Source organism: Trachypithecus francoisi, unplaced genomic scaffold (assembly GCF_009764315.1).
Source record: "Trachypithecus francoisi isolate TF-2019V2 unplaced genomic scaffold, Tfra_2.0 Lachesis_group11, whole genome shotgun sequence".
Taxonomy (NCBI): Eukaryota; Metazoa; Chordata; class Mammalia; order Primates; family Cercopithecidae; genus Trachypithecus; species Trachypithecus francoisi.
The window spans coordinates 35,824,877-35,839,743 of NW_022681456.1; the positions used below are offsets into that span (position 1 = coordinate 35,824,877).

Genomic DNA, 14,867 nt, shown 5'->3' on the forward strand with positions numbered 1-14,867 from the left:
ATATAATTTAGTGGTCATGTTTATCTTTTAGTTAAAATTATCTTTAACAAGAAAACAAGTATTATCATGAACAATTGAATCTTTTAAAGTTTGACAATGGAATGTACCAAAGCTAAAGTTGATAATCTACACTTTATCAGACAAGGTACAGAACAACATATTTGTTTACAACTTATGGTTGAACACTTGTCCCACAATTAAGAATTAGGAAATTATCCTTACAGCAAACAGATCTTAGTTAAACATATTATTAATCTATGCTTCAATGTATTATCCAACTCTCTAGAGGATGCCGGAGTGACTTTGCCAGCTGAATAATCTCAGTCACTCTATCACAAGTTTTTCATTTTTGACTTTCTTCACAGGCTGGGAGTAGGAGCCTATCTTTCAGAAGGATGTTAAAAGAATACATGAAAAGCTTGTGCAAAAATAAAATAGCACCTCAGGCTTCTTAATTTTTACACTATAATGCCTTGGACTTTTCTACCTTGACAGATTCAGAGTGAATTCTTTGATGAAAAGAGAGAAATAAATTACATATGGAAGGAAAAGAACCTTTATTATCATTTTAATAGTTCACAGACACATAAAAGGAAGATGCATTCACTATGTGATGGGACCTAAAACTAAAAATATTCACTGACTTAGAACTAAACAAATTAATATGATATGAAAAATGGAACCAGTTTTTGAAGCAATGTGAATACACAACTTTTCACCAAGGCTCAGAAAATTTAACAAAGAAAAATAAAACTAAACCATTAAATGGCATTGCATCTAATTAGTTAGCTTCTCCTATAGCATTTTGAACTTAATGAAAACACTGAATATATTCAGAAACTATCAGAGATCATGGAGAGTGAAATTCCAGACATCAGACATAATCAACTTTTAGAAATTGCTTCATAAGCAACTGCACCAAAAAGCACGCATTTTCAGGAGACATCTTGTAGATTTAACATGGATATGATATGCAGTTTCAGTGGTTGGCACTGAACTAGAATAGAGATGTCATTGTTATTTATTCCTAACCCCTTCAGGACATCCCTAGGTTGTTTTTCTATTGGGACCATGCATTTTCAGTGTGCATAGATTGGCTTCACACTCCCTGCTTTTGTTGGGATGGTGGTTTTGATGTTTTGAATGCAGGCAGTAGTGCTTGGGACTCTTTCTATATGTTCCCAATTATCTGTAATGTTATTCTATATTCTCTGCCACCAGAATGCTTTTGCGAGAGCTATGGTCCCTCTAAAGCAGCATACCATTCAGAAGTGCAAAAATGAAAATTAAAATAGGAAGATTTTCTTCTTATTATTATTTGAATGACATACGACCTGCTCGATGTTTGCATTTAAATTGAGCAGGATAATTCAGCTCTGGCTTTTAATTTCAGAAGGGTTAATCACCCTAACAAAGGTCAATCAAACTTTAATCTTCAATAAAATTGCTACAACGCCAATCACCTGCAGGACATTTATTATATTCCCATTTCCATGCGAAAGAATGCATTGCTTTCATTATGTATCACTAATCTTCTAACTCTTTACATTAGGACATTTTACCAAAAAACGTTAATTCCTTTGAAACTCTGATGAGAGTTCATTTCTACACATCTCTGGAGATAATCCTGTTAAAAAAAAAAAAAAAAAACTAAAACTAAAACCGGGACATCAGCTGTGAACCACTTTCTGGGCACTATCTAATCCTCATAGACCTTCAATACTCCAACAGAGTTCTGACAATACCAAATCTCAATTACACAAAATATTATGGTGTTTAGGTTAAAATAACAATATATGATTTTAGGCACTTAATCCTCCCTATTGTCTGTGATTGTGCCATTCATCTACTTATTTCTATTCACAATGTTTACTGCATACAAAACTTATTGATTTGGAGGAAGCAAATGTTAACCACCTTTGAATAACAGAGGAAATACTTAAATTCATTAATTCATTCACTTGATAAATACCTACTGAATGCCTATTATGTGCCAGACATTGGGCTAGGGTGGGGACTCAAAGTTAAGGAAACAAAAGACAAACAAAAAGATAGTTATTATAAGAATAACACTCTCCTGTAAAAATGGTGTCCAGAATATAATAAAATAATGATTTAAATCTCCACTTTCAGTTTTTCTTACCGATGTCATTAAATTTCGGTTAAGTCAATTTCCACCAAATCTGTTAAGTCAAATTTCCACCAAAATTTTGATAAACAGTGTTTAAAATTATCTGGACACTCAAAGGCTTTAAAATTCATAATCCCATAAAATGATTCATTTTTTATTTGAGAACATAAAATGTGACCGCAAATTTTAAAATGAATATATTGATAACGTCTAGTCTCCCATTATTAGAAATAAAACCATGAGAAAGTTTCAATGAGCTTATTAAAATATACATGCTGTGCAAAATTTGTTTCCAAATTGTTATTTCATGACATTTAAAAACTGCTATTAACACAAAAGACAATAGTAATGGGCAAAAGACAAATTATTGCATTTTGCCATGATATAGTGACCCAGATGACCGTGGAGGGAAAGAATCTTAATATATGTCCCCAATTATATTGCAAATCGATTGCCTAGATATTGTAACGGTGGTGTGACACAGCATAAATAACCCAAACTTGCCTTCTGCATATTTTTTGAGACCTCTTCCTCCCTCTCTGTACTTAGATTAAGTGCACAGCCACATACACAGAGGTGCATGCCGTTCCTCATCAATATTCACACTCATTAATTAGCAATACAGGAAGACTGTCGTTTGGGAAACTCCTCAAATCTTGAATATTCAATCAAGCAAAGCAAATTACAGTAAAAAGAAAATACACGTAAATAGTCTGACCAGACTGGCCCTGGAGAACAGCACATAATTTCAAGAGATAGTCGTCTTCATAAATGTTGTTTCAAAAAGCCCCAATTACATTGTGCGACTTAAGTCAAGACCTTAGCTTTTCCTTTGAGCATGTCTTGAAACTAAAATAGAACTTCTACATATTCTATAACTTTGCTTTTCTCTTTTCCTAGAATTAGGTTGACACAATAGAATAAAGCAGAGCAACGGCTTTTACATTGTCGAGCAAAATAAATCCAATGCTATACAATATAAATGTCCCACTGATATTTGTTACCAAATACTTATTCTGAAAACCGATAAAGATTAGCTAGACCCAACAGGGAAAATATTGCTTTATATTCCATTTTCATCATCAAAATCTGTTTAGTTATATTATGAATTTACAGATTTAGGGGGAAAAAAAAGCTTTCAGAGAATATGTTATAAATGCCCGAAAAGCATATGGATCTTTTTCTGAATCATTTCGGTCAAGAAACAAAAAAAGAACCCATGAACCATCAAACAAAAATCTTAATAAGAAAATCTAGGATGTGGAATTATGAAAGAAACATACCTTTGGCCGAACAAGTTTGCAATTTCTCATCTTGCCTACACAGCTCTGTCGTTCCACCTTGAGCAAAAGTCGACTCCGTGTCCCTTGTGATCTCTGTGACAATGCCATCATATCACTGGCAAATTTTTCGATTAAACTTTGCAGATGTAGTAGTAACTTTGTTAATTATGACATTAGCCAGCCGGCGGGGACGATCAGTCACCCACTGCAAGGAAAGCCAGACAAAGAGACATCTAATCATTGTAACCAGAGCAGATAAATTTTGTTTCTTTCTCATACGTGTCACAGATTCTATTCCTTCTGACCCTCTCCTCAGCCATCGACTGTCACATTTAGATTCCGAGAGCTTCCAGTTTTCCTTTATCCCTGCCTTAGATCTGAAACTCCTGGTTATCAGGAAGACACGCGTCACCAGCTGTCTCGGAGCAGGAAAGCAATCAGGTGAATACTACTTATTATCTTGCATTGCTTTCTGAGGAGTGACAAGATTGATTTGGAACCAATAATACATTCAGATCTCAGACAGTAGCTCCTAGGGTTTTGAGTTCAGACAGTAGGGTATGTGCTAAGTTGCAACAGGGAGGACTTCAATCCCAATGTTAAGGCTACAGGATATTAGAAATTTAAGGAAAGTTTTAGGAAATTGATCACAGCTCCTTTTTCAGATGCCCTTGTATTAATATTTTCTTCTCTACCTCTGTGCTGTGTTGGTGATACCTATGAGTCAGCTGTTACCCAGCAGAGCCAGCTTTACAACAAGGTAGCCCAAGTCAACCTGTGGAATCAGTATTCTGACATTATGAAATTATCTCCATATATCCCTTTTTCGTGAAGACGAGTACTCTATAAATCCAATTCCTGAAACTTATCTTTGCTAAAAGTTCAAATTATATTTTTATGTAAAAACGTTTGAAAACTAATTCAGGCATGTCAGCTAAAAATAACATACAAATTTAAGCAGGGGGAAGATACCATCACATTTTAATGCAAATTTTCCCTTCAAAAAGTCTGTCTACTGAAATCATATATAAGTGTGTATCTATTGATTGATCAATATACACAACACATGCATAATGAATTTACTGAAATCTCAATATATATTAGGTAATGCATAGAAGCATTCCCACAAAATGACATAACAATATTTTTCAGAGCGAAGCATCCAATGGAGCAGCAAAAGGCTTGATCTACATGGTAAGCTGTTACCTTGATGCGATTTTTACTAAAGAATTACCACCAACATGTTTGCGTATCAACAAAATAAAAAGGTTGCACAGCAGAATTTGAAAGAGAATTCTATATCATAAAGTAATAAAGTTATATTTATCAATAAATTAGTAGGTCTTTCTGGGATGGAGAAATTTAGGGAAAAGTTAAAATGTGATTCTGAAGTTGATTTTACCTAAGAAGTGTGTATATTTGGCTGCTGAACACAACCCAAAATGTTTTATCTCTATCTGTGAAAACTGCAGTTGTGGTACACTATATTAATAATTCATGATACATATCCTAAATTACATTTTATTTTTACATGAGAACATTCCTGCCACGGAGGGCCCAAAATCTCTGTTTAGCTTAAAGTGCTGCAAAGATAAACTGATAAATGTACTTAGATGCAACCTAAGATATATACAATGAGGATGAGATGATTTAGAGATTCCTAAAACTACAGAGCAAGATACTTTCATCCTCGGAAGACAAAAAGGTTTCTAAAGTCCCACCAAAACGGGCATGGGAGGGAGAAAAGACGATTTCAGAAATTCTTAGAAATTATATATCTATATCTATATGGATATAGATATCTTTCTGAGAGTAAGATACTCTTTATCCTTTGTGTCTTGGGCTGATAGTAAAAAATGAGTCAGATTCCATAAAAGCAAAAGAACAAAGAAATCAGAAATATCAGTACAAGAATGTGTTGTGGCACAATGTCAAGGACAAAGACTCTGTGATATGACTTTCAGTGATGCCCTATTTGGAAATAAGCTGTTTCTGTCCCATCCATTATCATAGCCTTGGCAACTGCTGTACAGCCTGGCACATAGCAGTTTCTGAAGAAATACATGTCGATGAAGAATAAATACTTACCTTGCATATATCATCCTCCTCAGCCCACTCACTTACTTTTAAAATTAAATGATGCAAAAATTAACTCTTTAGGCTTTATATGGATTACCCATATATTAATCGCATATATATTCAAAATTATATCTTTAAAATACTGAAAAGACTTTATTTTTAAAGAGTTCAAAGTAGACATTTCTCTTAAGATTTTAAAACAAGCATTAATAATGTTCACTCTATTTGTTCCTATGAAAATGACTTCGACTCAGAGAGTTAGAATGAGTCAGAAAGATCTTCACTCTTTGAGTGGAAGAGGGGACATTTTCCTAGGAAATTCCCAGAGAATAAAATAATGCTATGTATACAGTATTTTTTCATTGCAATAGTATTTATAAGACAGAATGGAAACAATGTCTCCAAAGAAGGAAATCAAGATGTAATTTTGGCAATTAATCATAGGCAGTCATTATATGGTAATATGAAAGACGGATAAAACCAAGTTTTTATGACTATACTGAATTTAAAAAGCAGAATACAAAGTGTACATATATTGATTACTGAGTATACCTGAAGAAAGACTGGATGGAGAAGTGTTAACATAGAAAATATGTTTTGTAGAATTAGAAAGTATTTTCTTCTTTTACAAAAGTTTGCTTTCTTGCCATTCTAATTGTTAATCTCAAAATGTAGAATAAAAGACTCCATCTGTAAGATGGGAACAACAGTAATAATTGTAATACTTACCTGATAGGTTCTTAATATTAAACCAGATAATGTACATAAAACTCTGCATATTTTCTGACCTACAGGCAACACTAATTATATATCTTGGTTATTATTTTTATTATAACCATCATGAAATAATTAATTCTGACATATTTGTGCTATACCTTTTTATTTTCTGTGAAATATTACCAAAACTTCACTGCATTAAATGAGATATTCTGAAACAGGAAAACTCAGTATTCAAAACCTAAAAGACCAAACACAGAAATATGGTCTAGATAGTAAAATTGATTTATAAAACAATAACAGCAATAATAATAACCAATAGATACAGAGGACTTCAGTTAAAATTATAATTTCTATAAGACCTACCTGACTTATAATTTTACTAGACCTGTAGATCATACAGTTTTGCCATTTTATGGCTGCTTATGGCATACCTACAAAGAGGCAGAACTGCTGGAAACAGAGATTAAAATAAGAGAAATTGACCTGGAGAAACTGGCATTGCCTTGAAGAAACTCAGCACTCTTACTGTTCTCGGCACTCTTACTTTTATTTTCTAATGCGGGCACTTGCTGATTTCTGCTCCCTGTGGCCACAAAGTCCGACTCAGAGCAGTCACCTAAGGTTGTTTTTTCTCTAGGGCATGCAAGCACTACAGGTTCCATTCTGATTGTTGCCATTCTAACGACAATGGGTTGTTGAAGGTATAAATACAACGTACAGGTGTGGAATGTTTTTTTAAAGGTTGAAGCAGTTGGTGAGAACAAAGCAATCTAGATTTGGAAACATTCTCCATAGAGAAGAGTGCATTCTGGATCCACACGGACCCACTAAGCCCTCCTCTCTCTGCTACAGACGCTTTTATTTTTGTGCCCCACCAACTGTCTTCCATTGGTCCTTGTAACAGCCCTTCCTATTCCTCTTACCACTTCAATACGTTTAATTAAGCCTCATATGTATATTAGTTTTATTTCTGCCTTCCAGCCTGCTAGATGTAGAAGCAATACCTGAAACTCCCTTCTCTGCCGTGCCTTAGTCACAAGAGTCAGACATCATGCTTCCAGGTCATTCCTAGCTCCTTGCTTACTAGCTCTGGGACTTTGGACAAGTTGCTAAACCTTATTAAGAATCTGTTAAACAACAACAACGTCTCATGTCTCATGGTGCTATCATGAAGACTGTGACTAACACATGCCATCTGCTGAGCACATGGTAGGTATCCAATAAATGCACTCTCATTGCCAAAGTAGCAGCAGAATCACCAAGAAACAGTACAGTGTAGCAAACAAGAGCAAGGGATCCAAAGACAAGCTTCTTGGGTGAATTCATATCCTAGCTTTCTCACTTAAATCAGTAATAACAACAACAATAATAATAGTAATAAATATCTTCCTCTAGATTTTTAAGAATTAAATGTATACTTATAAATTACTTACCACATAGTAAATACTATTTTCAATTATTATTATTACCCTGCCTCCTGTGCTACTTGGTTATTTTTTCCCCATTGCTAGCCCAGTTTTAGTAAAAATAAATCAGGACTTTGAATGTGAAGACCTGGACACATATGCTTGACAATACATGGATAAGGATCATAGTTGCAGCATTATTTATGATAGCAAAAGACTGAGACTAATCTAAAAATTCACTAATGGTAACTGGTTAAATAAAGTATGTTATATTCATACTGTGGAATGCCATGGAGCCATTAAAATGAATAAAGTATAAGTAGGAGTACTGATAGGAAATTATTTCTATGATACATTTTAAGAAAAAGAAGAAAGGTGCAGAACAATGTGTATTGTATATTACAGCGGTCCCCAAAATTGTTGGCACCAGGGGCCAGTTCCAAAGACGATAATTTTTCCATGGACTGGAAGTGGGGTGGGGGATGGTTTCAGGATGATTCAAGTGCATTACATTTATTGTGCACTTTATATCTATTATTAATACATCACAATATATAATGAAATAATTATACAACTCACTAAAATGTAGAATCAGTGGGAGCCCTGAGTTTGTTTTCCTGCAACTAGACAGTCCCATCTGAGGGTGATGGGGACAGTGACAGATCATCAGGCATTAGATTCTCATAAGGAGTGTGCAACCCAGATCCCTCACATGCACAGTTCACAACAGGGTTCACACTCCTATGAGAATCCAATGCTGCTGTCACTGATGTGACAGGAGGCGAAGCTCAGGTTGTAATGCGAGTGATTGCGAGTGGCTGTAAATACAGATGAAGCTTCTCTCACTCGCAGACCAGATGCTTCCTGCTGTGCAGCCTGGTTCCCAATAGGCCACAGACCTGTACTCTGGTTCGTGGCCAGGGGATTAGGGACCCCTGGTATATTATCCTTTTGTTTAACAAGGATTTTGCATATACTGTTTATTTATGAGGATGTTTCATAACTCATTATGAGGTATTTAGAGGATATTTCTGAAAAATATACAAGGAGCTGCTCATGGTAGTTGTGTCAGTAGGGAAACTTGGGTCTGGGGACAGAAGAGGTGAAGCAACTACTCTTTACAGTATATCTTTTGATGTTGTATGAATTTATGTTATATATGTAGCTCTCGTTTTAAACCAGGAACAAATGTAATAACTTTTTTAAAAAGTCATTATTCCTACTTGAATATGCAATCAGTCTATCCTAGTTCATTTATAGAAATTCTTCCATTTCCTGTACTCATGGCCATGATCCACCAGCTAATGTCTACCTAGTTGATCAGCAGTACACACAGCATTGTTTTTCTGCACCATAAAATGACCTCACTACCTTTTGCTTCCAATTTGCATTTCAATGCGATTTTCAAAACTATTTGTTGACTGACTTGATTTTTGTCACCCAATAAACGTCAAAATATTGGTATTCCTGCATCTCCTTTCTCAAAGGATGACTTCTTTTAAAAGGATTTAATTTAGCACCCAAGAGACAAACCACATTTCTATGTTCTGTACAATTCTAAAGCCATTTCAAGTAAAGAGTCCTTTCCCCATGTTATCAATGTACAAATATTTGTCCTCAGAAGGGCAGCTCATATTCAAGGCATCCTTTAGATGCCAGTTGAATGTCCAGGGCTAAGGGCCTCTAATGGGGCTTAAGATGCCACACAGCATATAATACATAATAAATTGTGATCTGATAGCCTGAACACATGATATGAGCTTAAAACAAGTCTTTACTTCTCTTTTCAAATACACAAATTGGAGAACACATTGCTCATTACAAATATTATCTAAACAAATTTCAATTGACACCTTCATAGGAATCTTTCAAGTGTCATAGTTTCTTCCTATTTCAAACAAATAGTCTGTCTTACTTTTAAAAAGTTCAGCTCCTAGTCACAGACTCTACCTTGGGCACACCTGATGCTAGTCATCAGAATGCTTGTATTTACAAGGGGGTGGTGATCCTAGGTAACAATTGTCTTGTCTATAAAACAGCATAAAACTCAGGAGGTAGATGATAGTTAAACAGGTTAGTTGACATATTAGACAAAATGGCTAACACTTGGAATCACCTGATAATGGGTGTTATCCACAGCAGCAGCAGTGTCATTGTCAGCATCGGTATTTTAGACACCATTAGGTGGCCTATCACAGCTCTAGGGTATGAACAGTTGCTGACCCTCTCTACTGGTTCAGTTTTCTTCTCCAGAGCAAATGTTATCCATGAAGTGAACATAGGTCTATACGGCAATTGGTAAGACTTATCCTGTATACCAGGCCTTCTCAAACTTTAATGGTTATGTATATCACCTGAAGATCTTGCTAAAATGAAGATTTTGATTCAGTAGGTCCAGGATGGAGCCCAACATTCTACATTTCTGCTAAGCTCAAAAATGCTGCAGCTGCTGGTGGTGGTTGTATAATACTAAGGTTATATTCCACCACAGATGTTACAGAAAGAATGACATACTTTGTAAAGAACACAATGGATATCAGTCATATAGTTATGTGAATTTTTTTTTTTTTTTTTTGAGACGGAGTCTCACTCTGTGGCCCAGGCTGGAGCGCAGTGGCGCAATCTCGGCTGACTGCAGGCTCCACCTCCCGGGTTCACGCCATTTTCCCACCTCAGCCTACTGAGTAGCTGGGACTACAGGTGCCCACCACCATGCCTGGCTAATTTTTTGTATTTTTAGTAGAGACGGGGGTTTCACCATGCTAGCCAGGATGGTCTTGATCTCCTGACCTTGTGATCTGCCCGCCTCGAACTCCCAAAGTGCTGAGATTACAGGCGTGAGTCACTGCGCCCAGCCAGTTACGTGAATTCTTATCTTCTCTTTCTCATGCTTACCTTGCTGAACAGTACTTAAATATTTCTCAGTCATGAGATAAGATGCAAGTGTGCAATAGTAGTACAATTAGAATTTCCTCCCTATGCTAACTTCTGGTGGATACAGAGGCAATAAAAAAAATTATATCATTCTTTTTAATCGTTGTTTTAATTCACATGTAATAACTACTATGGAGTACAGTGTGATGTTTTATGGAGTACAGTGTGATGTTTTAATACACGTATACATTGTATAGTAATCAAATTAGTATTTAGCATATCTATCACCTCATACCTCTGTCATTTCTTTGAGGTGATAACATTCAAAATCCTCTCTTCTAGCTATTTTGAAATATACAATACAAGGTTGTTAACCAAACAGAACACTTGAACTTATTCCTCCTATCTAACTCTAATTTCATCCCCATTGACTAATCTCTCCCTATTCCCCACGTATCATTCTTAATAAAAACAATGATCACATTTACAAAGGTGTTTTTAAATGAAAGGCAAAGATTTTAATCTTCAGATATTTTAAAAGAGTGATAATTATTATTTCCTTTCTTGTCATAACACAAGTATAGAGTCATAATTTATTCACTCTGCTTGACCCAACAACAAAATAAGGTATTAACAAAATCCTTTTTCTGTGAACTGTATGCTTTGTTTGTGCAACTAAATGCTCGTGTCTCTTTCTTATATGACTACCTCAAACTAAATGGTTCAATCAGTAAGAACATTTTACCTTCAGGAAGCTGATACAGCCTAGCTTGAAACAATTCTGGAAGCACTTACTAAGCTTCCATTATTATTTGCCTATTGCTGTGAGCTAATGCCCTTGATTTTCTGGAGGATAACTCACGAAAAAAATAATCAAATTTGGATATGGTAAAATAATCCTCTAAATTCTAAACCCAATAATCCACACAAAAGCTTATTAGAGGCTATATGATCTCACTCAATGTTCTGTTTTTCAGGCTTTTTTGACTGAAATCTATGGTAAGAAAATATTTACCATACAACCAAGCAGTGCACACACACTTGAAATATATTTGATAAAATATATTCATGAAATAATACCCTTACTAACATGAAATGCATTCATATTTCTCATCTTTTTATTACTTTTTTAACCTAGGTTATGATCTACTAAGTTGATTTCATGACCCACTAATGAGTTGTTCAAACTTCTGAGTTTAAAAGTAACACAGCCTTGGGCAGTTTCTGGAACCCAAGGTTGAGTCTCTGAAATTTTATAGGTATGGGAGATGGTCAAGAAGTGAGGCCACATGTGACCATAAAGCAAAAGGCATGATTAGAGAGCATAAGGGCATTTAATGGCAGTTCGTAGCTAGAAACCGTATCCCAACCCACACAGCCTATATGTTTTCTCTCCTAGTGTTTCTGAAGAGTAGTGTAAGAGGATCACTTTTCACATTTAGGAAGAATCATGGAGGTAAATTTACTCACCCAGTTTCTATTAGGAAGTAATAAGAAAGCAAGTTAAGAATGAATATAGATCAGAATTGATGAATACAAGGAAGTGTGCATGAAGCAACTTAGCATCTTTTAAATGAGTTCTCATATAGTAACATGCACTTACTTGGGAGTTATATCAATGGAGCAAATGGACATGTTTTAACAAAGTTGGAACTTTTAGGGACTTATAAATCACAAGAAAGCATGGAAATACAATGGTGTGTGTTGATCCACTTTATGCAAAAGAGGCCAGATCATAACTTTCACAAGTTCAAGTAGCACAAAATCATCATAGACTAAGAGTGTAGACGTTTTCATTTCACTTTAATAGAAGAAACACAGCAATCAAGTATGTGAGATAAGAAACTAAAACAAATAAAATCAGGAAACCTAAATCAAATGCTCACTGAAACCAACTGTTTCCTTGGCTGGTTTCTAGATACTTTCTTTCAAATTGAAGTGTTAACTGGGAAAATAAATAAATAAAGTCACATCTCAGTTTGTGGCGAGATAGACAAACTGAATATTGGGGGGTAAAATGATTTTCAGGGGGTTTCAGAGAGGCTCTGCCTAAAGAAGAATTGAGTAACCTTTCACATTTCCTTCCTGCACAGTTATTCTCAGATTCCATATGGGAAGCACAAAAATAGTGAGGAAAATCTCCCTAGTTCAGGATTGAGTACTATGCGGGGGCTTGGGAGATACTTTTGAATGGAGGAAAGTATCTGAATGTTTTTAAAACAGCAGTATTATAGAGTTATGATTAGAAATCAACTTCTTTACATATTTATTTTATGTCTCAGTGTAACTAAGGAAAAAATGTATTCTGGTATTTCATAAATGGTTATTAGTATATTATACATACATCCATACATATGTATGTTGGGATAAAGTAAATGTTTAATAAACTAAAAGGTCATTATCACAATATTCCTCCTCTTGGAGAGAGACTTTTTCATAACTCTCTCAAGGGCTTTTGGCTCTTAGAAAACATCAGTTTTTTGCTCAACTGAAATTGTTCTGACAGCTTTGACATTGCATTATCATCACAAGATTATCGTATACTTAAAGATAAATGAAGACTCATAGAGAGTTAAAAATAATTCATACAAATCTCCAAAATACCAGATTAGAATATCAAAGGTCACTCAGATAAAAACAGCTACTTTCTGGCTCAATTAATCATAACTCTAAATGATTTCGGGTGGGTAAGCAAACAATATCCCTTCACTGTTTCCTCAATATTCCTTCACTCCCACCTCACATAAGAATGTACACATTTCATTTTAAAAATTTGTTTCAAGAAAGATTATATTTTAGCACCCTATGACCTAGAATGGATTCTCCATATGGATTTGTTCTGATTCTAACTGATTTTCTCTGCAACTCAGACTTTCTCACTCCTATCAAACAGAGGAACACTGCCCAGCAGGATCCTTATGTTTCCATGGTAGATTTTTCTACGTAGGTTGTATGCCTTTTGCTACAATATGGTCTATCAAAAAGATATTATGCTATCATAAAATTGACTAAATTGTAAAGATTGGCAGTTCCCATTTTTTATGCAAACTTGACTCTACAAAACACATACACACTCATAGGAACCTAATTAAATACTCTCAAATCTGGTAGTCCCTTATAAAGTAACAGAATTAAAAATTGTTTGGGGGATTTTTCAAGAAAGTTTATCATGCCAAAAAGAAAAAAAAAAGGCCAAGATGAAAAGTGGAATTTGTGCCTAGGTTTTATAATGGCAATTTTTGTTTGTATAATTATTAATTTATTTTAGGAGCACCCACTAAAATAAGAGTATGGAGGACTGCATTAAGAGGAAGGATGAAACAGATGCAATACACAGTTAAGATCAAAGAGCCTCATCAATTCATTGAGAGAGTCAAAAATCCAGCTGAGGCTCAGAGCCCTGTCTGCATAATAAGAAAGGTTGACTAAAACATAAGGATTAAACAGATGAGCTGTCTCCTGCAGAGGCATGGCAGGGAAGCCCCACTGCGACACTTGTAAAGACAGTTTGGAAGCTCGCACCTGCTCCTCCACAGCCAAACCTACAGGAGACCAGGATGGCCAAAGACGTTCCACTATTGTACTAAATTGTTAACTTTAAGAGAAAGAAATATATATGTCTGATGGATATCTTTTTGTGTAGACATTTTCAGTCCAGACAAACAATAAATTAATAAATCACATCCATTTTTCCAAGGTGACTTTACTAAGTGCTTGACTTTCAAAATAAGAGAAGTAGATACTGCAAAATTTCCTATTCCTTGAAACAGTATTTGCAATGTTCCTACCTCATCATCAATTATTTTTTCCAAATGAATAATGCTTTTCTTGACAATCTTGAATAACATTGGTAAATACATGCTAGTCCTGTTTTCCATTCTCAGAAAAGTATCATTTTTAGTAGCATGAAGTATATTTCAACTTTTATGAATACATTGCCACATTATACTCAAAGCTTAACCAAATTATATAACCTGGTTCTATAACTATAGTAAGAAGATAGCACAGGCACTTAGAGTTCTGTGCCTGTGAGAAATGTTGTATTTAATGATCTCACCAAAAAGTTATGTTGTAGCTACTGATAAGAACTGATTCTGAACATCTAAACAGTTTTCTTTTAAGAAAGCTGAACTACTTTAAAAGAGCTAAGCAAGCTAGGCCTTTGGGAACATAGACCTACTGGGGAAAAATTGAATGATTGTATAACATTAGATTTCAAATAAAATTTTAAAACTCTAACTTTGATATGGATACAATTTGCCAAGCACTTGATATAGACTGATTCAAATATGCAATTAATAAACTCGAACAAATAGTAAGCATTAGCTTTTGTTGTAGTCACCAAAACAAGCAATATCCAATTTGAATAGATAG

At 34.9% G+C, this 14,867-nt stretch overlaps 1 long non-coding RNA gene across 1 annotated transcript in view; it reads right to left on the reverse strand.

Moving 5' to 3' along the window:
• Positions 1–539: 539 nt before the first annotated feature.
• LOC117089574 overlaps positions 540–14,867 on the reverse strand; it is a 67,124-nt gene continuing 52,796 nt past the window's right edge. Inside the window, exons 8-9 of the long non-coding RNA XR_004439658.1 lie at positions 3,415–3,619; positions 540–1,627 (exon numbers count right to left, since the gene is read on the reverse strand). This is a non-coding gene — a long non-coding RNA (uncharacterized LOC117089574). The remainder of the gene's footprint in view (positions 1,628–3,414; positions 3,620–14,867) is intronic.